Consider the following 25,824-nt stretch of genomic DNA (forward strand, 5'->3'; position numbering starts at 1 on the left):
CAGAATTTTCCATACATATATTATAACCACATTGCAAACAATGATTTTCCTTGATATTTGCATGTTATTTTGGAAGATTTTATGGAGCTAAAACATAACTACTAACCACAGATACAGGGAATGTTTATTCCAAGCAATGGGTGGTTCTTCTGCAGTGGCAATTCCTCAACTGTGGTGGTTCAACACAGTAATGCGTTGAAAGGTGCTATAAGACGCATCACAAGTAATTCACAACTATTAAAGTAATAAAGTTAATAAATGATGTAAAAAATAAAATAAATTCAACACTGTCTCTATAGTTGATTGTTCTTATTCACTTTGATTCCCATGGATTTTCTCAAGTGGGAGAATGCATGGGAATTATAATGGATAAATACTTAATAGCTTTGCTCTTTATAATTATTTTTTATAATTATTTTTGTTATTTGTGGATTGTGATTTTTGAGTCTCTTGTTCATTTCACTTTGAACCAAGGACAGAATAAAGAAGCATGAATAATATGTACAGATATAGATTTCATGGGAGGAAGAATGTCAACATAAACTTAATTACTACAGTAACATTACTACTATAATTGCAGAATAGATGAACTACAGTTGCCAAATAGAAGGCAAAGTAATGTTTGTTGAGTAAGCTGGGCAGGGATGAAGATGGGAAAAATTTCAGTATGGTATCATGTATACATAGTACAGTGTTACTCTGAAAAATCTGCAAAAAATCCATCAAACTTATATTATATTAGCTAATTATTATTTTATTTATTTTTTAAAGTTTATTTTTGAGAGAAAGAGAAAGAGAGCACGTGCAAGCAAACGGGGGACGGGAAGCTGACTCCAGGCTCTGAGCTGTCAGCACAGAGCCCAATGAAGGGCTCAAACTCACAAACCATGAGATCATGACCTGAGCAGAAGTCGGAAGCTTAACTGACTGAAACACCTAGGCACCCCTAACTAATTATTATTTTAAAAATTATCCGGCTCTGCTCTATTCCATTAGTACTAATTACTAATTCCTTTTTTTTAATTTTTTATTTTATTTTATTCATTTATATTTTTATGAAATTGTCAAATTGGTTTCCATAACTAATTACTAATTCATAACTAACATTTTTATACTACTGTTTTACATTATAACAAGTGCTTTTATGTAAATTATTTCACTTGACTCTCCTAATATCCCAGAGAAGCAGGTAGGTAGGGCAGGGGTTACTATTTTTTTTATGAGTTTATATTTTTAGAATTTGGTTTACATTTAAACCAAAATTGAGAGGAAGGTACAAAGAATTCCCACATACCCTTGGCCCCCACACAGGTATAGCCTCTCTCATTATCAACGTCACTCACCAGAATGGTGCATTCTACCAAAGTTGAACCTACATGACACACTATAAGCAACTTAAGTCTATAGTTTACCTTAGGGTTCACTCATGATATTGAATTCAATGGGTTTCAAATGGCAAGGATTAACTACTGGAACTTCACAAAAGAAAAACAAGACAGGCTAAGTTACTTACCCAAATCACAAAATTAGGAAGTGAAGTAGGGATGTGAAACTAAGTCTTCTGCCTCCAAAAGTCATGTTCTTTTCATTGATTCTCACTATAAAGAGAGGAAAGCCTTATAGAGAAAGCTGGCTTTGATAATATTTATTATATGCTTACTTCTTAAATCCTTGCCTAGTATAAGGCTTTCTGAAAGTATTCCATTGTAGATACCTTCTGACTTTCAGTATAAAACAATCCCATAAACACCTGTATAACAATATTTAAACATCCCTTTTTTTTCACGTTTATTCATTTTTGAGAGACAGAGACAGAGCGTGAGTAAGGGAGGGGCAGAGAGAGGGAGACAGAATCCTAAGCAGGCTTCAGGCTCTGAGCTGTCAGCACAGAGCCTGACGGTGGGCTCGAACTCACAAACTGCAAAACCATGACCTGAGCCAAAGTCAGACACTTAACCAACTGGGCCACTCAGGCTCCCCCATCCTACTGTTTTAATACATACTTGGAAACATTATCAGCCCCTGTGTGCCTAGTCCAAACTTCCCTGATTTTCATGTAATGTCACAGAAACATGAAAGGGACATTTTGTTGAATTTGACAAAAGCAGTTAAAACAAATCTTTAACAGAATCATACCTTTTAACCTTTCACTAACAGTTAAGACTACTAACTCTTCAACTGCCAAACTATTTTATGCACACAAATAAAAACTCAGTTTAAAATCCAAAGCTAGGTTAAATCTGGTGTAAAAGTAATGGCAGTTCTTCTTTGAAATGTAAGATAACTTCAAACTTAGGAAAGGAGTTGAATCTTCCATTATTGTTTCACAAATATTAACACTTTGATATAATTTAATAATATATAAGAAACTGAATTTATAACAATGATATATTAAAATATAAAGGAAATAATTATTTTTAAATTTTCAAGTGAACAGCAGTTGAAAATGTCATGTACAAGTCCTCTATAATCCCCAGAGTAGTTTGATGGAATTTGATGAAAACTCTTGCAAAATTTTTATTTGTATATTCTAAAATTATACTGTATAAATACACTTTATTTCACAAAAATGTTCTATAACTTGCTTTTTTCCTTTACTAAAGTCAATACATAAAGATTATTCCATTTGCTCAAATTCACCTTCTCATACAGGTTTTCCCTGGCCACCCAGTATTGCTTATCCTCCTTTCCTGTTTTTTTTTTTTTTTTTCTCAATGGCACTTAATACTTTTTAAAACAGCTTGGCAAATATTTCTTATAAAGAACCAAATAATAATTATTTTAGGTTTTGTGTGTGTTAAGGTCTTTGTTGCAACTAGTTAACTCTGTTATAGATAATATGTAAACAAATGGGCACACTATATGTTAACTAACTTGGATTTAAATTAAAAAAACAAGGGATGGCTGAATTCTAATAAAACCTTATTTAATAAAATAGGATGCAGGTTAGATTAGGTCTGTGGACCATAGTATGCCAACACTTCAGAAAGTGTGCCAAAATAGTATTTAATTTACTTATTTTGTTTATTGGCTGTTATGGGTTGAATTGTGTTTTCCTCCTGAACGACATGTTGATCTCCTAACCCCCAGTATCTCATAATATGACCCTATTTAGAAATAGGGCTGTGGCAGATATAATTAGTTAAGATATCATAATGGAGTGGCCCTTAATACTGGTTGCTTGTCATTATAAGATAAAACACACAAGCACAATGCCATGTGATAACAAAGGCAGGGATTGGCTACCACCAGAAGCTACGAAGAGGGAAGAGGCAAAGATTTTATCGAGAGTTTCAGAAGGACTTCTGGCCTCCAGAACCATAAGAGAATAAACTTCTCTTACTAGGATAACTTAATAGGATAAACTTTTATTGTTTTTTAAGTCATCCAGCTTGTGCCATTTTGTTACAGCAGCCCTGGGAAACTAATACACTGTGCACCTAAAATAGAAAGCAAGCAAATTAGGCAAGAAATTCCGTGTGTTTTGTTCTCAACTATGCTCCTAGCAACAAGAATCATGGTAAGTACCTCAATATATTTGTTGGATGGATAAACTGACTTCCTTGTTGTAAGCTGGTACATGATATATTAGTGGAAAAAATATACTATAATATAACCAGTCCCAAGTCTGGTGGGACAAAGCTTTCATTTCTCTTTGGAAAATAGCTAGTTTAATAGCTAGGTCATATATATGGTAGGTATATATTTATTCATATTCTTCTTTGGTGATGTGTCCAAATATTTTGCTCATTTTTAAATTGCATTTGTTGTTTTTTCATTACTATGTTTACAAAGTTTTAAAAATATATTCTAGGGGTGCCTTGGTGGCTCAGTCGGTTAAGCATCTGACTTCAGCTCAGGTCACGATCTCACAGTTCACGGGTTCAAGCCCAGCGTCGGGCTGTGTGTTGACGGCTCAGAGCCTGGAGCCTACTTCAGACTCTGTGTCTCCGGCTCTCTGCCCCTCCCCCACTCACACTCTTTCAAAAATCAACATTACAAAAAAAAACCCATCTATATATATGTATATATATATAGATGACTGGGTGGCTCAGTCAGTTAAGTGTCTGACTTTGACTAGGTCATGATCTCACAGTTCATGGGTTTGAGCACCACATTGGGCTCTGTGCTGACAGCTCAGAGCCTGGAGTCTGCTTCGGATTCTGTCTCCCTCCCTCTGCCCCTCCTCTGCTCAAGTTCTGTCTCTCAAAAATAAATAAATGTTAAAAAAATTAAAAAATATATACATATTCTACATATAAGGTCTTTATTAGAAAATTCTTTTAAGTATATTCTCCCAATCTGTGGCTTATCTTTCCATTCTATTAATTCTTTTTAAAGAGCAGAAATATTCATTCTAATGAAGTCCAATTTATGAATTAGTGTTTTTGGTATCTAAGCACTAATCTTTTGGTATCTAATTACTGTATCTAAGAAATCTTTGCCTACCTCAAAGTCCCAAAGGTTTTTTCCTATGTTTTCTAGCTAAAAGTTCTATAGTTTTAGGTTTTATATTCAGGTCTATCAACTATTTCAAAATAATTTCTATATATGGTATAAAGTAGGTATTCAAGTTATTTTCTTTACATATGAATAGCCAATTGTTTCCGAACTGTATGTAGAAAAACTATCCTTTCTCAAGTGAATTACCTTCATACCTTCATCAAAAATCAACTGTCAATATATGTGTGAGTCTGTTTCGGTAATCTTTATTCCATGGCTGGGTAAACATTTTATGTAAAGGGCCAGAGAGAATAAATGTTTTAGGGTTTGTAGATCACAAGATATCTGCTGGAACTACCCAATCTGTTTTTGTGGCACAAAAGCAGCCATAGGTAATACATAAACAAATGGGTGTGGCTGTATTCTAATAATACTTTATTAAAAAAAGGAGGCAGCCTAGATTTCCCCTGTGAGCGCTAATTATCCAATTCCTGCTCTATACTGTGGCATGATGTATTTGCTTATCTTTATACAACTATTCCAGTCTTGATGACCGTAGCTTTAAGTCTTGATGACCGTAGCTTTAAGTCTTGATATCAGTGTTCTGGGTGTACTTAAAAAGCAATGCTTTTGCTGGATGGAGTGTTATATAAACGTCAATCTCATTGACAGTATTATTCAAATCTTCTCTATCTTTAGTAATTTTCTACTTCCTCTATCAATTATTGAAAAGGGGGTATTGATATCCCCAAATAGAACTCTGACTTTATTTCTTCTTGCAGTTCTTTCAGATTTTGTCCTATATATTTTGAAGCTACATTATTAGGCACATAAATACAAGGTCTTCCTGATGAATTGACTCTTCCATCATTGTGCAATGATGTTCTTTACCAATGGTAATATTCTTTGCTCTGAAATCTACCTTGACATTATAGACAATCTAACCTTCTCTTCATTAGTGTTATGGTATATCTTTCCCCATTCTTTTATATTTAACCTGTTTGTTTCTTCATATTTAAAGAGCACTGTTTGTCTTTTGTTGCATTTTATTTGTTTTGGTAACCAGGATACAGTTGTATCTAATCTGACAACCTCTGCTTTTACTGGGTATCTAGGCCACTTACATTTAATATCATTATTGAAACAGTTGGGCTGAAAGCTATCATCTTTGTATTTGTTTTTTACTTATTTAACCTCTTGTTTCCCTTTTCTTCTTTTACTGTCATGTGTTCACTTACTTTTTTTTTTATCATTTCCATTTTGTCTTCCTTGTTAGCTTAGAAGCTATTAAATCTTTGTTTTGTTATCTTAGTGGTTACTTTAAGGTTTATAGTACACACAGTATAGTATAGACAACTTATTAGTCTACAAGTGATGTTACAGCACCTCATGCACAGTAAAGTATAAAACAGCATACATCCATTTCTCTCCTCTTGATCTTTATACTATTTTTGCCATACAACTTACTTTTGTATATTTTATAAACTTCACATGTAGTTTACAAATATTATAAACCATGCTGTCACTATTTTTTAAAATAATTATTGTAAGAGAAGACTAAATAATATAAAAATCTTGTATATTTATCCATATCACTACCATTTCCAGAGTTTTTCATCCTTTGTCTGGGTCCACATTTCATCTGATACTTTCACTCTTCCTGAAAGACTAAGTATATATATGTATGTATGTGTGTATATATATATATATACATATATATATGTATATATATGTATATATATATGGCAGCAGACCCCCACTTGTAGTGGGTCTTGTAGTGTGAGTCTGCTTGTAGTCACACTTGTAGTGTGGGTCTCCTGGTGATTAAGCCTTTATATATCTAAAAAGCATTCATTATTATTTTTCATAGATATTTTCACTGGGTATAGATTCTCAATTGACAGTTTTTTCTTTCAGTACTTAAAAATGTAGCTATTAACTTCTTGCATGCACTGTTTCTAATGAGAAATCTACTATCATCCTTGTCTTTCTTCTTTTGGATGAGAAGTCTTATTTTCCGCTGGATGAATCTAAGTTTTTTGTAACTAGTTTATCACTAACTTTGAGCAACTGGACTATAACATACCTTGGTATAGTTTTCATCGTGTTTCTTATGCTTAGAGTTGGCTAAGCTTATTAGATCTGCTGGTTTATAGTTTTCATCAAATCTAGAAAAATTGTGGCCATTACTTCTTTGAAGATATTTATCTCTGACCCTCCTGCTCCCATCCTTAAGGATTCTAACGTTTTTTATTTATTATTGAGAGACAGACAAAGACGGCATGAGCATGGGAGGGGCAGAGAGAGGAAGGAGACACAGAATCTGAAGCAGGCTCCAGGCTCTGAGCTGTCAGCACAGAGCCTGACACAGGGATGGAACCCACAAAACACGAGATCATTACCTGAGCTGACGCTGGATGCCCAACCAACCAAGCCACCCAGGCGCCCCCATCCTTAAGGATTCTAATAACATGTATTATCAGGATGCTTGAAGTAGTCCCACAGCTCAGTGATGTGAGCTGTAAGTCCATTTTTTTCTTTCTTTCTAGGTTTTATAATTTCTACCGCTATGTCTTTAAGTTTACTAATTTCTTCCTCTGCAATGTCCAATCTGCCATTAATCCTAACTTATGTATTTTCCATCTTACACAATGTTATTTGTCATCTCTAGAAGTTCAATAGGGTCTTTTTCATATTTTCTATAACCTTACTTAGATTTTTAAACATACAGAACATAGTCATATAATTATTCTAATTTCTTTGGTAATTTTATCTGTGTGAGCCCTGGGTGAGCTTTAACTTTTCTTATTATATAATGTACTTTCATGCTTCTTTGCATGCCTAATAATTTTTGACTGTATGCCACTGAATTTCACCTTATTTGCTATTGGATGTTTTTGTATTTCTACAGTGTTTAGAAAAAAAATTTTTTTTAACGTTTATTTATTTTTGACAGAGAGAGAGACAGAGCATGAGCGGGAAAGGGGCAGAGAGAGAGGGAGACAGAGAATCCAAAGCAGGCTCCAGGCTCTGAGCTGTCAGCACAGAGCCCAACACAGGGCTCAAACTCACAGACCGCGAGATCATGACCTGAGCCGAAGTCGGATGATCAATTGACTGAGCCACCCTGGTGCCCCTAGAAAAAAATTTTTTAATGTTTATTTATTTTTTGAGAGAGACAGAGAATGAGCACAAGCCAGAGGTGGGGCGGACAAAGAGAGGGAGACACAGAATCCAAAGCAGGCCCCAGGCTCTGAGCTGTCAGCACAGAACTTGAGGTGGGGCTCGAACCAATGAACTGTGAGATCATGACCTGAGCAGAAGTCAGATGCTTAACCGACTGAGCCACCCAGGTACCCCCTGTACTTCTATACTCTTGAGCTTTGTTCCATGACACAGTTAAGTTACTTGGAAACAGTTTGGTCCTTTCACATCTTGCTTTTAAGATGCACGGGTATCTACGTATTTACCCAAACAATAAAAAAAAAAGATTAATACAAAGGAATACATGCACCCCAATGTTTATAGCAGCATTATCTATAATACCCAAATTATGAAATAGCTTAAGGGTCCACTAACTGATGAATAAAGAAGATGTGATATATATACACATCAGAATATTACTCAGCCATCAAAAAGAATGAAATCTTGCCATTTGCAACAGCATGGATGGAGCTAGAGAGTATTATGCTAAGCAAGATTAAGTCAGTCAGAGAAAGACAAATACTATGTGATTTCACTCATGTGGAATTTAAGAAAGAAAACAAATGAGAAAAGGGGAGAAAAAGAGAGGTAAACCAAGAAATAGACTCTAGCTAATAAACTGACAATTACTAGAAGGGAGGTAGGTGTGGAGACAGGTGAAAATGGGGATTAAGAAGTGTACCTGTGATGACTTCCAGGTGTTGTATGTAAGTGTTGAATCACTATATTGTACACCTGAAAGTAATATTATACTGTATTTTAACTAACTGGAATTTAAATAAAAATTTAAAAAAAAATACACTGGGTAGGATGGGAGCAGTGCTTATTCTAGGGCGATTTATTCCCTACTACTGAGGCAGGATCCTTCTGTGTACTCTCCAATGTCCCAGGAATTAGGGTTGGTTCCCAACCTGGCTGGTGAGGACAGGTACCATTCCTGTCTCTATGGAAGGATCAACCCTGTTATCTTTACTGTCTCCAGGAGGTTCTTTCCCTGGCATGTTTCTTTACATGCATGCACTGGTCAGTACTCAGCTGAAGAGCTGAATGGGATATCTGAAGCTTTCAAGAGTTCTCTAGTATTCTGTTCTGTCAACTCTAGCACCTTTGTTATTCCAGGCCATTTCTGGAAATCCAAGAGAATCCACATCCATGGGACTTACCCTGCATTCCTACCTATGCCATGGCCTGGAAAGTTTCTCAACGTACTAGGATAGTGCAGTCATAGGGTTCATTTTATTTGTTTCCAATCTATCAAGATCACTGCCTTTCATTATCCAGTGTCAAGTGTCTTATCATTGCTTCATGTGTTTCTCCTATTCTATGGCTGTTTCAGGCAGGAGGGTAAATCTTATCCTTATTATCCTACTTTGGCCGTGAGTCCAAGGTGCACAGTCACTTGGATAACAAATCAAACAAGGATTACATAATAAAACTATTATCAAACTATGATGAGTACTGGTGTGAAAAATCCTAATTAAAGCATTGCAAGTTTATTCTAGCAATGTACATGAACACAAAACAAAACAAAAACCATAAATACTAACAAGTATTTAGCCTAAAAATATAAGTATAGTCCAATATGCAAAAAGATAACAATGCTATCCATATTTATTAAAAGAAGAAAACTATATAATCATTCCAATAGCTGCTTGAAAAGCATCTGATAATATTCAAAAGCTTCACTTAAAATTTAAAAATAACAACAAAGTGTCAGAAAACTAAGACTGAAAGAGACCATCCACTTGATGAAGTATAATAAAGAAGAGGATGGATTCTGGAATCCGACTACCTATGTTCAAATTCCAGCTCCTTAATTTTGTATAACATCTTAGCCAAGTTATTTGATATCCCTCACTTTCATTTTCCTTACCTGTAAAATAAGGATAACACTACCACCTACCCACATACTACCTAGGACTTTTGGGAAGACTAAGCAAGTCAATAAATGTGAAGTGCTTAAAACTTACCTGGCTGACAAGTATGTACTCAATAAATGGTCATCTGTGGTAGCACAGTACTTTATCAGAAGCCTACAATAAACATCATATTTAAAAATAAGAATTAGAGGGCTGCCTGGGTGGCTCACATGGTTAAGCATCTGACTCCTGATTTCCTCTCAGGTCATGATCTCAGGGTTCATGAGACTGAGCTATGCATTGGCTCTGTGCTCGCATAAGGGAGCCTTCTTGGGATTCTCTCTCTCTCTCTCTCTCTGCCCCTCACATGCTCTCAAATTAAATAAACTTAAAAAAAAAATTAGATGCATTCCTGTAAAAGTCAGAATTCAAACAAGATGCTTGGAGTCATCACTTATTCAATACTGTTCTAGAGGGCTTAACTAAAAATAGAACAAATAAATATGATATAAAAATGGAAAAAGAAAAACATATAAATACCATCTATTAAGAAAAAGAATGAGAACCAAATGACAAACTACCACAACTACTGAGAGTTTAATAAACAAAAGATCATCAAAAAACATAGACAGCTCTCCTATACATCACTAATAACCAATTAGAAATGTAAAAGAAAAAATCCTATTCACAACACCATCAAAAACTATATCTAAGAAAAAAAAATCTAATAAGAACTATGTAAAAAAAAAACAACTATGTAATAACTTTATACAGAAAAGTATAAAACCTTACTAAACAGCTCATTAGGAAGACTTAAATATCATGGAATGAAAAACAAAATATATATAATAGAGACATCAGTTCTTCACAAATTAACATATTAATGCAATACAATTTTAATCCAAATTGCAAAGTGGTTTATTACGAAAATTTACAAACCAATTTAAAATTTCATATGAAATATTAGATAATAGCCAAAAACCTACTTTCAAAAGGAAAAATAAACAGAATATTGCTGTAGCATCTGTTAAGACATACTATGTTATAGTAATCAAAGCATGGCATTGGCATATGAATAATTCTACCAATGGTACAAAACAAAAAATCCAGAAATAACCCATGTACATTTAAGAATTTAATTATCTTGGGGCGCCTGGGTGGTGCAGTCAGTTAAGCGTCTGACTTCAGCCAGGTCACGATCTCGCGGTCCGTGAGTTCGAGCCCCGTGTCAGGCTCTGGGCTGATGGCTCAGAGCCTGGAGCCTGTTTCCGATTCTGTGTCTCCCTCTCTCTCTGCCCCTCCCCCGTTCATGCTCTGTCTCTCTCTGTCCCAAAAATAAATAAACGTTGAAAAAAAAAATTTTTTTAAAGAATTTAATTATCTGATTAAAAAAAAAGCATCTCTTATCACTGGGGAAATAAAGGACTATTTAATAAATAGTATTGGGACAGCTGGCTCCACAAGCAAAAAGATAAAGAGCTCTACTTCATCACAGATACATACACTTCAAATTGATTACGGACCCAAATGCAAAAGCAAAATTTAAGAGTATTGGAAGAAAATACAGAGTATGTTTATGACCTTAGAGAAGAAGGCCTCTTACAAATTACCACTGTTTTAGACATATGAAAAGGCCTAAAGAGTATTGTGACAACCATCCATGCTCTCACTACAGCCTAAGAAATAAAACTTAACAAATAATAGGTGAAGACAAATAAACAACCTTAAGAAGTTCAAAGTTTACAGGGTAGACTATGCACCCAATGCTACAGAAGCATATAGAAGAACTCAATTCAGAAAGGGCCCAGGAAGGCCCAAATATGACATATGAGTAAAGGTTTTTCTAAACAGAGAAAACAGCATACACATTAGCTATGCCATCTTTGACTCTAAATGTCAAATGAAGATTATCAATGGCAAAATTCCAACACATGCCAGTGTACAAACCAGAGCTGTACTATCTGAAACATAGCTGTGATGAGTTTACTTTGTTAGGGAATAGAGGTGAGGGAATATATACTAGAGAACATCCAACAAAAAACAGATTGTGCAGACAACCTATATGAAATGCACTATTCAGAAGTAAATATACAAATCTACCTCAAAGCAGAGGATGAAACTGAGTAAACAGAAAATGAAAATTTGGAGGTAGAACACCCAAATTTTAACCGGACAACAGATTTATTGTGCTGAAAGGAATAAAGCTCCTGCTCTGGGTATGTTTACATACACAGCTTTGAAATGATAATCTATACTATAGGCACATTTCAACATATGAAGCTCTCAAGTCATGAACAAGTAGCTAACTTCTCATTAAATCTCATTAAGATATACTAGTCAGACAGAATAAAAGAGACTGTAACCATTGTGACAATATCAAAAGTGTTTCTGAAACATTCCATATTGTTGACTATCTTTGCTTCCTGAATTTCTTTTATGTCCTGGTTTCTATGTAACAATATTATGTTGCTGAAATCTTTCCTTTGTCTATTTTACTGTCTCCTTCATTGAATTCTCTGCTAGGTTTTATCTCCTGGCTATGAATGGAGCCAAGACTATTTAGGATCTACTACTTATTTTTTAAGTTTATTTATCTATTTGTGGGGGGGGGGGGGCAGAGAGGGAGAGAGAATCCCAAGCAGGGGTCCCACCCTGTCAGTGCCCCAACGCAGGCCTTGAACCCACGAACTATGAGATCATGACCTGAGCGGAAATCAAGACACAGTCACTGAACTGACTGAGCCACCCAGGCAGCCCTAGGATCTACTATTTTTAAAAAATACTAACTTCTTTGAAGATGTATGACTTGAACTATCATCTTCAAACAAAGTAATTTCAAGAATTCTGGCTGGAAACTTTCTTTTGATTCCAGTTATATATCACTGTCTTGGATATTCTGCTTCTGACTCAAATAGAAAGGTCTAAAAACAATACACACATATTGTATACATACATACATACATACATACATACATAAATGCACCTGCTTTTTATAAGTCACAGTACTCATCTTTTTACCCCATCTAAGACCACCCTCCTTGAACTGCCTAAGTCAATGGGGTCCATTGTTGTCCCTTATCTATTAAATTCTAGCTTGTCCAGTCTTCTTTCATGATGTCTTTCTCATTTGTCTCTTCTTTTCTACCCACTAACATGACCCATGTAATCTAGGCACTGACCATCTTAGTACTTATCACTGCCTTCCTGCTTCCAGTCTCTTTCCATCCTCCAAATCATTCTAACATTAAAGGTGGATGAATCTATTTATGACATTACTTTAAACTTGTCATTCTTTTCCTTAAAAGAGGAAACTTGAATGGTGAATATTAATGCCAAATATTTTAGCTATTTAAGAGTCTAAATATTTGGCTTCATGTGCCTGTCTCACTTATCTTCTCCAATATTTAAAATCTATTCTGGAGAGGCCTGGCTGACTCAGCCATAGAGCATGTGACTCTTGATCTAGGGGTTGTGAGTTCAAACTCCATGTTGGATGTAGAGATTAAAGAATAAATAAATAAATAGTAAAGTCTCTTCTAAAAACCCCCTCCCTCTACTCAGACTTTCCTCAAGCTATCCCACCATGATAGACCTAAAGAGAAGAGCAAACAATCTAATGAAGCTTTCATTTTACTTGACCTCATCTTGCCATTCACAATCTGATCTACATTTTATCACTCCCGACTAGCCACTCCTAGCCACTAAGTTCAAGCCACTGCAAACTACTAGACTTTCTCTAACACAGTTATTTCAGAGTTTTTACATGTACATATCCTATTCCCTGCCTCTAGAATGTCTTTTCCAGACTCTGCTTTGTACTGTGTATAACTCAGATGAAACATCATCTCTCCTGTGGAATTTCCCTCCACTCCCACAAACATCTTTGCTCCCAATGCACTCGAGTACCGTTCGGTAACAGGACTAATAACACTGTACTTCGTATGCCTTGATATTCTCAGAATCTAAGATACTTTGAGGCACATAGAGAACAATTAAGAGTGGGTTTTAAAAGACTTTCTGGTATGGTCATATTATTCTAGTCACTGACATTCAAGTATACTACATGAAGAGACAGTATACGCATCACGGTTAAGAGCTCAGATTCCGAAGCCAGGCTGTCTAGGTATGAATTTTGGATCTACCTCTTATTAACTCTGTGGCATTAGACAAATTAACCTCTCTTTGCTTTAGCTGCCCTCCTTGTAAAAGGAAGATAATAACATTTACCTCCCAAGGCTATAAGGAATAAAAGAATTAATATGGGCAAAGAGCTCAGAAAAGTGACTGGCATAAAGTAAGGATTACATATGTGCTGGATATAATATAGCTTGGTTATTTCTGACCCTTTCTACACAGACCTCTATTTGGAATGGGTTTCCTTCATTTTTCTCCTTATCCAAATTTTACAAAGTTTTCAAGTCTGACCTCTGCTCAGTCTTTTGTGATCATTCCAAACCTTAATCACTCCCGAATTTATATATATCTACAGCATTTTCTGTATCATCCTGCATCTAATTAAAACTGCCTTGCACCCTTGCAATTTTTCATACATTTGTCAGCTCAATTTCTGTAAACTCTATCAATGTCCTGACGATATTTCCTGCATCTTTGTGAATTCCTGGAGCCAGTTGTGTTTAGTATTTGTTGTGTAAAATAATAAATAGACTAGAAACTTCAACTCTGATCATACTGCCTTTGCAATCAAAGAAATGGAGAAGGCTATGAGAACATTCCACACATTTCTCTAGGAGCCAAGCTGTATTAGGGCCAGGGAATCCTGACTCCTGTTAAAATAAGAAGCACTCAAATAAGTTTTTTTTTGGGGGGGGGAGGATGGGGAACCCTCTCTGCAGAACAGTTATGGGGGAGTCCAAAGTTCTCAAACTGTAGTAGTGGACCCTCCATGAGAAATGTGTCAGCATGAAAAAATGACCAACAGCGAGTATAGGACTTGCAATTACATAGATCTAGGTTTCAACGGACCCTGAGCCTCAGTTTCCTTCTTTATAAAGTGGGTACTGCAACATCTCCTTCATAGGTATACAATAATCGAAATTGCCCTAACATTTAACTCCAGTGCAAATTCCCTTAGGAAAATGTTGAAATAAAGTGAAAACACTGCAACTCATAAATAAAAATGAGAACACTGTACACATTTTTCATTACATAAGAAAATATCTTAAGTTAGCCGGCAGCAGTACTGTAATATTCTAAATTACCTCTGAGAAAATTAAACGTGCATAATATTGTCAATTAATACAGACATGCAAAGAGTGAAAAATTCCACTACAAAACTTATTCTCCTTTTCTCACACTTTCTCCATCCTGTAATTTTTTTCTTCCACTTGTGATTAAAAACAAGTGTTCAAAATTATCCCCCCCCAAAAAAAGCTGGAAAGCATGATTTAACTTAATATCAAGTTGGTTCTATAAATGTAAAATTCCATTTACAGTCCAAAAATACTTCCAAATGGGAATTATCATGAATTTAAGAAATTAAGATAATGGCGAACAGCTCATATGATGATCTGAGTCAGGAATTTCAAATTAAGAGTTGTCCAACTTGAAGCTGGCACTCACACAGTCTAAAGGGTTTGTTTACAGCACTGTCTTAACCAAAGGCTTCAATCTTTTAGAAGAGTCACCCTGGCATTCTAATCACTACTTATTTTAAAGCAGTGTAATCGGTGAAATGACCCCATACCAACTACACAAATTAAACCGAAATGGGTGTCCTTTCTTAAGGTAAAAAGAACAAAAGTGGCAAGTCTTACTTCTAACCCGATATTTTTTTCAAAGAAAAAATAGTTAGGAATAAAATGCTGTGATCTCCTAAAAAACAGAACCTTGCTGCGTGGAATAAATAACCTTTAAGCTTGGTGAGGAGGGGTGAAATTTTAAAGATGAATTTGGTGCTTTTTCAGATACAGCGTTAGGTGGGCTTCGTTAGAACTGGTACACGTTAGAGATAAAAAGAATAAAGACGTCAGTTTAAAATGTTTTAAGATGAACTTCCAACAGTGTTGAAACATTACAATTTCAGGATGAAAAGACGGCTTTGGGGAAGAGAAATTAACCTCCAGGTAGAAAATGACGAGTCAAATGCGGGGCTAGAGGAATTAAAGGGGCAAAAAGTGGGGATTTGGGGGCGAGGGCCTGAGAAGGGTACGTGTGTGTGTGTGTGTGTGTGTGTGTGTGTGTGTGTGTGTGTGTCCGCGCGCTGGAGGTAAGGTATGCACTTAGGGTTGAGAAATGTAGGTGACAAAGTTGTAGAGATCAAATTCGGAGGTGTGCGAATAGGGAAAGGAACAAGGAATGTGGGGATTTCCAGACTGGGATTAACAAATTTAGGGCTCGCGCGCTGTTGGGGCGCCCCTCTCGCGAGGGAGGGTGGCCCTCTCCAATGCCAGGTCTCCGGGCCCGAACGCCCGGACCTATAGCCCTCACCCTGCCGCTACACGGCCCTTCACTTGGCTAAGGAACCTCCTCACCTCAGGCCGCGGCGCCTCGCTCCTCCGCTTCTGTACAGCGCACGACTCCCTCGGTGCCAGGCCGGGCCCGTGGGCCGCGCAGCCGCGGCCTCCGGCTCAGCTACGCCCGGGCGTTCCCCGCGCGGCTCCACGGGCCTCTCGGTTCCTCGCCTCGGCTCCGGCTCGCTCCCGGCTCCTACCCGCAGACGCGGCACGCGGCCCTCCTCCCACGGCGGGGCGCTGCGCCCCTGACCCCGCCCCGCAGCGCCCTCGCCGCGCCCCGCCTCCGGACTTAGGGACTGTATGCTGATTGGCCCCAGAGAGACCCTGCGCGCCCGGGCATTGGGTCGGCTGCAGCCCGACGGCGAAGGGGCGGGACACCAGGCAGCTGCGATTCCCGTAACGAGGCTGCCGGCGTCCGGGATTCCGGTGGCTGCGCCCGTGTCGCCTCTCCTAGACCAGATCGAAGGGTTCCCCCCACCTCCCCTCTGCGGGCGGAAAGAGCGGAATGTTCCATTTTTCCGTGGAATAACGGGGTCGTGAACTGAAGCCCGGGTGCTTTTTATGCCTGCCGCCATCCCTTCTCGCCGCGGTTTCTTCGGCCTTCCTTCTCAGCCTTCCCTGAGGGACTCTATGCCGCGAGGGACCGCCGGCCACCCTTAGGGACAGAGGAGGTGTGGGAACTCCCCGGGGAAAATGAAGAGTCCGATGGTCGTGACTGGACACCAGATTACCGCAGATCGTGGGGGCGCCGGCCCTGGTCCAACTCTTACACAAACGAACCTTGCCATGATATATATTTTTAACTTACTAAATGAGTTGGTTGTGATTGATCAGTGAACCCCAGAGCTGGTGACACACCAAGAAACTAGTTTTTCTTTGCGGTTTGCACCTCCTAATCTGTGATAAAAATACCTAGCAAAAACTAATTTCATTACATTCCTCCCCCGCCTGGGAAATGGGCCTTCAGGCTCACCGTGATTTTTTTTTTTTTTTCATTTAAGACAGGGAATACTTTATTCAAACCCATCAGAGAAATGGACAGCTTGGATCTATAACAAAGAGTTGTGTTTTAAAGCATAGGTCAGTAATTGTATATGAGAGTATACACTGCTACATACAAAGTAACTGATCAGAGCACAACTTTTCAGTATTCAAAACAGAATAAGCTTCCCTGTAAAAGCAGCACCTTTGTGACATTTTTAACTTTAGTTTTCCTCTTCTTCCTCTTCGCCCTCTCCTTCAACAGAATCCACACTAACCTCCTCATAATCCTCACGGGCAGCCATGTCCTCATGGGCCTCAGAAAGCTTTCTTTTGCTGCATGCCCTCACCCACATACCAGTGAACAAAGGCACGCTTGGCATACATCAGGTCAAACTTGTGGTCCAGGCGAGCCCAGGCCTCAGCAATGGCTGTGGTGTTGCTCAGCATGCACACAGCTCACTGCACTTTGGCCAGGTCTCCACCAGGTACCACAGTGGGAGGCTGGTAATTAATACCAACTTTGAAGCCAGTGGGACACCAGTCCACAAACTGGATGGTACGCTTGGTCTTGATGGTGGCAATGGCAGCACTGACATCTTTGGGAACCACATCACCACAGTACAACAGGCAGCAAGCCATGTATTTACCATGGCAAGGGTCACATTTCACCATCTGGTTGGCTGGCTCAAAGGATGCATTGGTGATCTCTGCTACAGAAAGCTGTTCATGGTAGGCTTTCTCAGCAGAGATGACAGGGGCATATGTGGCCAGAGGGAAGTGGATGCAGGGATAGGGCACCAGGTTGGTCTGGATTCTGTCAAATCAACATTCAGGGCTCCATCAAATCTGAGGGAAGCAGTGATGGAAGACACAATTTGACCTATCAACCTATTTAGGTTAGTGTAGGTTGGGCGTTCAATATCGAGGTTTCTACGACGGATGTCATAGATGGCCTCATTGTCTACCATGAAGGCACAATCAGAGTGCTCCAGGGTGGTGTGGGTAGTGAGGATGGAGTTGTAGGGCTCAACTACAGTGGAAACCTGGGGAGCTGGGTAAATGGAGAACTCCAGCTTGGACTTCTTGCCATAATCGACAAAGAAACGTTCCATCAGCAGGGAGGTGAACCCGGAACCAGTTCCCCCTCCAAAGCTGGGGAAAAACAAGAAGCCCTGAAGACCCATGCACTGGTTGGCCAGTTTTGAATTCAGTCCAAGACAAGGTCAATGATCTCCTTGCCAACGGTGTAGTGCCCTCAGGCATAGTTATTGGTAGCATCTTCCTTGCCTGTGATGAGCTGCTCAGGATGGAAGAGCTGGCGGTAGGTGCCAGTGCGAACTTCATCAATGACTGTGGGTTCCAGGTCTACAAACACTGCCCTGGGCACATGCTTGCCAGCACCCGTCTCACTGAAGAAGGTGTTGAAGGAGTCATCTCCTCCCCCAACGGTCTTGTCACTTGGCATCTGGCCATCAGGCTGGAAGCCGTGTTCCAGGCAATAGAGCTCCCAGCAGGCATTGCCGATCTGAACACCAGCCTGGCCAGCGTGGATAGAGATGCATTCACGCATGGTTGCTGCTTTGCGGCTGCCGAGCAGATGGCAGAGAGGAGGAGAGGTTGTTGCTTCTTATAGCGCGACTCTTAGGCAGTCGATGTAAGAGAACCTTCAGATTTTTTTTTTCCCTAAAGCAAGATGAGGAACTTAAAAGATAAGCTGTGTGTGTGTGTGTGTGTGTGTGTGTGTGTGTGTGTAAAGAAACACATGAGAGGCCAGGGCCTTTTGCGGAAAAATGACAGTCTGTAGGAGGGCAATATACCTATAAATTAACAATTATAAAGTTTTTCATTACATTGAAGATCCAGAGTAAAACGCAGGATATACTATGATCTTTTTGTTGTTCAGATAATTTTTAAAAGACAGAGAAGTAAGTCTAGTGTTAAGGGAGTCCCAAGCAAACTTGGAGATGGCACTCTGACATAGACAAGGCTTCAGTGTGTTCAGCTTGCTGCTCCTCATCATCCCATGGTTAATTTACAGAGTGTGGCTGGATTGTATTCTAGTTCTGCCATTTATAGGGGTGTTTAAAACAAACATATAACATCTAGTTAAGTTAAAATTTTTATTTAGAGCTAGCAAACATTTATTTAGAGGCAATGTGTAGTGGTTAAGTGTACCTTCTGCTTCCAGATGACCTGAGGTTGCATCCTGGTCCTGTCCCTTACCATGTCTGTAACCTTTGGCAGGTCATCTTGGTTTCTTTATCTGCAAAATGAGAATAAGGGTACCAACCTAATAGGGTTGCTGTAGAGGTTAAATGAGTTAAAATAGATGAGGTGCTTTGTATATAGTAGGTGCTAAATAAATTTGTAGTCATTAAATGTCTGTTATGTCAATGCTTCCTAAATCTTTCACATCACAGCATATATTGAAAATGATATTTCTCTGGCACAGGGAATAAAGTCAGAAGGAAAAAGTATCTCACAGCACAGTAGTCTGCCTTGTGCACTGGTCAAAAAAGCAAAAGACTGAGTTAGTCCCTTTGTGGTATCTCTGTACTGCCTTAGTCCAGCCCTAACCTCTAAGAAACTCACATTTTGTGGGGATAAACTCCTGGGCTAAAAGAATGAATCAATATTGGAGAAATATTTTTCAGAACAGGAAGAGCCCTTCTGCCTTGGCTGGAATTCTAGGACTTTGCAAACATCTCCTTAGGGTAGTGGCCCAAAATGACCACTTTTACATTAAGGATTTGTCATGAGAAAGCCCTGTAAAAATTCAATAATAAGTGGGATAAAGTGACATATCAATTAAGAACTTTCCAAGTATGCCTTAAGATCATGTGGGATTTCACATGTATCAAAAGTGGAGAGTTGGGAAGTGTACAGTGAGAGAGCAACACGAGGACAATGAGGTGACTTGAGAGTAGGTGAACAAAGCTAGGAAAAAATGCTATGTGACAAAGGTAATATATGTCTGAGAGAAATTTTGCCCGCTTGCTATTTGCATACAGTTGGCCCTCATCAAGATAGCCATTTACTTCCTTGCCTGTGCCCAAGTGTGTTTCCGAAACTCTGTGTCAGCCTTGGAACTATCCCCATGTCCTGCCTCAGCCTAATGATTTCAGCAAACATGATAATGACTCAGTTAGCACCCTGACCTCACAATTTCTCATCTTTCTCTGTTCCAATCATCTTCAACTTCACTCTATCAGAAACCCACAGATGTAGCCACTCCTTGAATCCAGTCATCAGATGAAATTACTCCACCTGCAAAATTTTCAATTGTTAAGTTTCTTTCTACCCACAGCCACCTACTCTTGGACCTCTCTTACTCCCTCACTCCCACTTACTCTGTGATTTGTCCTCAGCGTGACCTCTAGTCTTGGTTCTCAAAGTTTATTAGTTATTTCCTACCTTCACTTTATCTCCCTAAACTGTGGGAACCCTTTTAGCAACTTTCTTAACTGCATTCTTACTAGTATCTTCAATCCCCTTGACCTTCAGCCATATTTACCTTATCAATACTATTTCCTAACTATCCCTTGTGCTTGAACTACCAGCCCCACCCTGACATTTATTCCTAGCACGGAATCTTATTTCATTATTCCCTGGGAAAAACCAATACCATCATTTGTGAGCAGTCTTATCTTTTCCCCAATTTAGGAGGCAACTGTATATCCTTTTCTTCTTTTCCCACTGCCTTATTCCTTTAAAAGGTTTCCTCCTTCTGTGTTCTGGGTCCTACTCTTACCAATTTCAGTCCCCTAGTTTAATGTTTTTCATTATTAGCATAAAATACTTTAGAAAGTTTAAAAATTAAATATTTAATTCAAACTATTAAGTTAAAAATATTTATTAAATTATTAAATTAAAAAAAATTAAATATTTAATCAATGGTGAGTTGGGGACATCTTGGGGACTCCAAATCTTTGCAACCTAATAGCATGTGATTCACCAAGAAAAATGAAAAGTAATTCAAAATAAGTTTAAAAATGGAGCAGTTTGCAGTTTCAGCCACACTGTAATCTACTTAATAAGTCTGGGATGAAATATGAACTTAAATCAAGTTGCAACCAAATTTGCAAGCTCAAAAACATGACAAATTCGTTTCATAGCAACAAAACTAAGCATGAATGTGACTTCATTTCAAAAATTTTACTGAAGAATAATATATAATCACTGGGCATTCTGTAAGAGCACAACTTGATAGTTTTTCACAAATTGAGCAGAGCCATATAATGTGCATGTAGATCAAGAAAAAGAACATGACCAACACCCGCAAAAGGACCCTTCTGGTTATTGGAAAGTCACTGGTGACCACTATTCTAACTTCTAACACCACAGTTTTATGGCTATCGTTTTAAAATTGAGAATTTAGCAGAAACTTCTTAATTTATTAGTATTTGCTTATTTTATTTCATTTTAATGAATAACTATAGTAGATCAAGAGAGTTAGAAATGAAATAAATAGGGGCACCAGGGTGGCTGAATCGGTTCAGTGTCCACCTTTGGCTCAGGTCATGATCTTGCAGTCCGTGAGTTGGAGTCACACTGGGCTCCCTGCTGTCAGCCTGTCAGTGCAGAGCCCGCTTTGGATCCTCTTTCCCCCTCCCCTGCTTGTGCTGTCCCCAAAATGAATAAATAGTTTTAAAAAAAAAGAAATGAAATAAATACTGCTCTGTATAAAGGTTAAACACAAATGCAAATCGAAACAGAGGGAGTCTAGCATCTTGTTACTCTAGACCTCTGGATAACTATCAAATAGTTCTGGGTTTGTCAATGATCTTGCACTACCCTCTTTCACAGGGAGAATGAAAGGCCAGTGCAGAAGTGTGAGCAACAGTCAGGTGTATCCTATTCCCAGACAAATACACAGGATAAGGAAGTCCGTTATTAGGACTACAGCTTTGCAGTGGCCCAGACTAGCTTTAAAATATCACCTTAAGGATTTTCACCATACTTTGCTTTTGTTAACGTTGACACAACACTTGGAGAAGCAAAGGTTTTTCCGCTGTTGACCCTCATATGCAAGAATACTTTTCAGTTACAAAACAGATTCCTTGGCTAGAAGTTTGATACTTAGTACTAAAACCAGATAAATAAGAAAGTACCAACATGAATGTTTTAAAAAAAATATTTTATTTTATGGGTTTGTATGGCCAAGAATTTCCAGGCCTTTGCCTAGAATTTGGATAAAGTTTCAGTACTAACTGTATTAAATAATGGCTGAGGCAAATGTGTGTCTGTCTCCTCAAGGGAAGCTGGCGCACTGGTGCCTACTGAAAAGGCAAAAATTAAATGAATATACTTGTAGGAATAGCTGGAATGTTTTGAAAATGGTCCTGATTTTCTTTAGAATTTTAGGGTTTGATCATTTTCTGGGATTGACAAATAAATGGAATTTAGTGTTGAGTCAAATAAGAATGGGAACAAAGCTAATCTAGCTCGTATTTCAAATTATGAGAATCACTATTTTGCTGTAGGCGGGCATGATACACAGACACTTAGTGTAAATTCTATGTATGATCTCTTGCTTCCCAGTGTTCTTCGTGTGATTTCCTCTCCGTGAGAGAAGGGCTGTAAAGAACTATGCTATGTAAGATTACAGTGACCATCTTGCTAGTGTCTCTCTGTTGTGGCTTTGAAAACTCAAACTGCCATATTGTGGCCTCTATGTTATATGAAACTGAAATATTTGTCTTGTGAGGAGACTCTTTCTTGCTGGCTTTGATGAAGCAAACTGCCATTCTGTGGGCAGTCATATGGAGAGATCCATGTATCAAGGAATGGAAGATGGCCTCTGGCCAACAGCTAGTAAGTAACTGAAGCCTTCAGTCTTACAACCTCAAGGAACTTAATTCTGCCAACAAAAGCAGATCCTGCCCAAGTGAAGCCTTGGATAAGACAGCATCCTCAGCCACCAAACTGACTGCAGCCTTGTGAGACCCAAAGCAGAGAATTCAGTTAAGTTGTGCTCAGACTCTTGACCCATAACTGTGAGATAATAAATGTGTGTTGTTTAAGATAAGTTTATAGTAATTTGTGCAGCAATAGAAAACATAGCAGGCAAAAGTTTAAAGCTATTTACATATATGTATACACTGAATGTTATTTTTACATATTCAAATCTGGCATTTCTTAAGTCAATAAAAAGAGCTGGATCGAGAGAAGGGAATTATATTAAATAGGAGCTTGCTCTGGTATTCCAAAGACCCAGGAATTAAGGGGATACCAACTGTTCCAGTTTATTCAATTCATTTATTCCATAAACATTTACTGAACATTCACTATATGACAGGCACTGAGATATGGATCTGAATAAGAGACATGTGTTGTTCTTGAGACTCTCAAAGTCTAATGAGAAAGGTAAACAAACCAGCAATTACAGCTACGTCATAGTGCTGTGAGAAAGGTGTTAAGAGAACATTTGGGCACTTTTTGGGATGAATACTGGGTGTCAAATGTAAGAGATGAATCACTGGGTTCTGTTCCTGAAACAGACTACACTGTATGTTAACTAACTTGAATTTAAATAAAATAAAGAAATAGACAACATCTGGAAGTGCTCATGCAAGAATACTTAACGAACTGGGGATTATAATAACTCTGTACTTCTCTCTACCTCCAATCTCACCTCCTCAGACTCTGTGGTGGCTTAAAGATGGTTGATATCCCCTGTGGAAGGGTGAAGTCTATTTTTCCTCCTATTGAATTTAGGGAAGCTTGAGAATGGCATGGATCAATACAATACAGAAAAAGTGCCTCTATGCCAGTTCAGAGGCAGCTTCTTCTTCTCCTCCTTCTCCTTCTTCTTCCTCTCCTTATTCTTCCTCTTCCTCTTCTTCCTCTTCTTCTCCTCCTCCTCCTCTTCTTTTTCCTCTTCCTCTTCTTCCTCCTCTTCTTCTCCTTCTCCTTCTTCTCCTTCCTCTTCCTCCTCCTCCTCCCTCTCCCTCCCCTTCTTCTTCTCCTTCTCCTTCCTCTTTCTTCTTCTTCTTTGCCTTCTCCTTCTTTTCCTTTTAATTAAGAAGCCCAACATCACAACCCTGAGATCAAGACCTGAGCCACATCAAGTGTAAGACACTTAGGCAACTGAGCCACCTAGGCACCCAGGGGCTAACCTTTAAGAAAAGCTTTCACCTTGGTATCTGGAAATCTTGAGCCCCTATGTCAGAAGTCTAATTTCCTTCTTAGACCATATGAAGAGGGCTGAGATGACATGGAGAGGGACAGTGGCCCACCTGCCCAGTTACCAAAAGTAAAACCATCTTGTAACACCCATACCAGATTAGCTGCCAGATGCATACTACCATGATGCCAATCAGTGCCACAGAGAGCAGAAGAATTGCCTAGCTAGTCCTGCCCAATTCCTGACCTCCAAAACTGTGACATGTAATAAAATGTTATTTTAAATTACTAAGTTTTCTTAGGGAGGAATAAACAACCAGAATGAAACCCTCAAATCCATCATGCACAATGCTGAAAATGTGACCATCTCTTCCAAAGCCTTTTTATCACCAAGCCACTTTTGTGTGTCTTAAAAGTCTTCCATTGCCTGACCTCTCCTTACTTCTCCAGCCTTATCTTTAATATAACCTCCAACACCAGGCTGTCACATTACCAATTTGCTAATGGTTCCTGGGCCAACTTCCAATACACTGTTTCCTGCTTCCATGCCAAGAAAAGACAGCGTATGCTGTTCCCTTGCCCTATCATTGCCTGCTTCATTTTCTTTGCCTAACTTGATTACCATCTTTCAATATTCATCCTAGGAGTTACTGCCTCCTCCCAGAAATATATCTGACTTTTCCCTGCTCTAGGCCATGAGAAACTTACAACAAAGAATGCAAATGACTCCAGATGATCTCTTCTACTTCCTTTTCTCCAGTGTTACCTAACTTCTGGGTCAGCAGGAAAGGGCTTCTGTCCTTAGTCTTGACATGGCCTGGCATCTGTTGAGATGACCAATAGCCCCATGTGGTTCTTGGGTGCTACATTAGGTACCTGTGGAGATAATTTTGACACACCTGGACTCATGATGTGCACGTCGTATGCCACTTTCCACTTTTGTGATGCACTGTTATGGCTATTGGACCCCTTGGGCCCTTTGTCAGCTAAATGTTGTGCCCTTATTGAGAGTCTAGGAGCAATTTAGCTCTTCATCTGTGCCTCTCTGGGGCTGCTAGAGATTCAGAGGGGCTGCCTTAAGCTATCCCTATCCATAGCACTCTATGTGACCATTTTTACCTTACTACTGTCACAACATTGTGTGCTAGGAAACACCGTTAGGCTGTTGCCTCCCAGGATTTTACATGGTAACAGATCCCCAACATCACATGAGCCTCCATCATCTTTCCCCACCATAGAGCTAACCTCAAGGTAAAGGGCATGGTAAAAGAGCCTTTCTTATAACTCTAATACCTCTATTTCTCTTGCTTACACTCATTTCTCTACTTTTGTTCTCCCCAACTTGGGAAGTCTTTATCGGCCTGGAAGTGGGTGTGGGTGGGAGGTTGATGCTAAATGTTTGTTATCACAGCAGAAGGGAGAATTAAAACTGGGCAGCAAACCCTCTTCCCAAACCCTTCTGTCTTATACTGGACCAAGGCTTTTGAACTTGAAAGCCAAGAGTTTGACACCTTTATTTCCTATTAATGCTGTGATGAGTTTTCTAAAGCAATGGGGAGAGTTAGTAAATGGGGAGTACAAAGAGAAAAAACATAATCTGGAATGAATTTTACTAAAATATCTTAACATATCAGAAGAAAATTTTTAGCTTTTCCAAGTCTATGCTCCCTCTTCTCACATCTGCCATGACAATCATAGGTAAGACACCCCAAATTAGAATACAGCATATCTGCTGT

The 25,824-nt window shown here is 38.8% G+C and overlaps 1 protein-coding gene, 1 long non-coding RNA gene and 1 pseudogene across 4 annotated transcripts in view; all 3 read right to left on the reverse strand.

Annotated features, from left to right (window-relative positions):
- Nucleotides 1-16,131, reverse strand: part of IL6ST (interleukin 6 cytokine family signal transducer) — a 55,562-nt gene extending 39,431 nt beyond the window's left edge. The window contains exons 1-2 of one of the 3 annotated variants that reach the window (XM_015072558.3): nucleotides 15,998-16,046; nucleotides 1,514-1,598 (exon numbers count right to left, since the gene is read on the reverse strand). The gene's annotated coding sequence lies outside the window, so the exon portion shown is untranslated. Of the gene's footprint in view, nucleotides 1-1,513; nucleotides 1,599-15,997 lie in introns of those variants that run through there. The other 2 variants (XM_027041790.2, XM_053223041.1) reach the window with 2 other exon arrangements.
- An 800-nt stretch (nucleotides 16,132-16,931) lies between these two features.
- Nucleotides 16,932-18,647, reverse strand: LOC106975255 (tubulin alpha-1A chain-like; annotated as a pseudogene).
- A 446-nt stretch (nucleotides 18,648-19,093) lies between these two features.
- LOC128315666 (uncharacterized) lies at nucleotides 19,094-25,484 on the reverse strand. The gene is made up of 3 exons (XR_008298675.1): nucleotides 24,797-25,484; nucleotides 20,122-20,230; nucleotides 19,094-19,226 (listed from the first exon to the last, which is right to left on the reverse strand). It is a non-coding gene; the product is annotated as an uncharacterized LOC128315666 (long non-coding RNA).
- Nucleotides 25,485-25,824: the final 340 nt, after the last annotated feature.

Source organism: Acinonyx jubatus, chromosome A1 (assembly GCF_027475565.1).
Source record: "Acinonyx jubatus isolate Ajub_Pintada_27869175 chromosome A1, VMU_Ajub_asm_v1.0, whole genome shotgun sequence".
Taxonomy (NCBI): Eukaryota; Metazoa; Chordata; class Mammalia; order Carnivora; family Felidae; genus Acinonyx; species Acinonyx jubatus.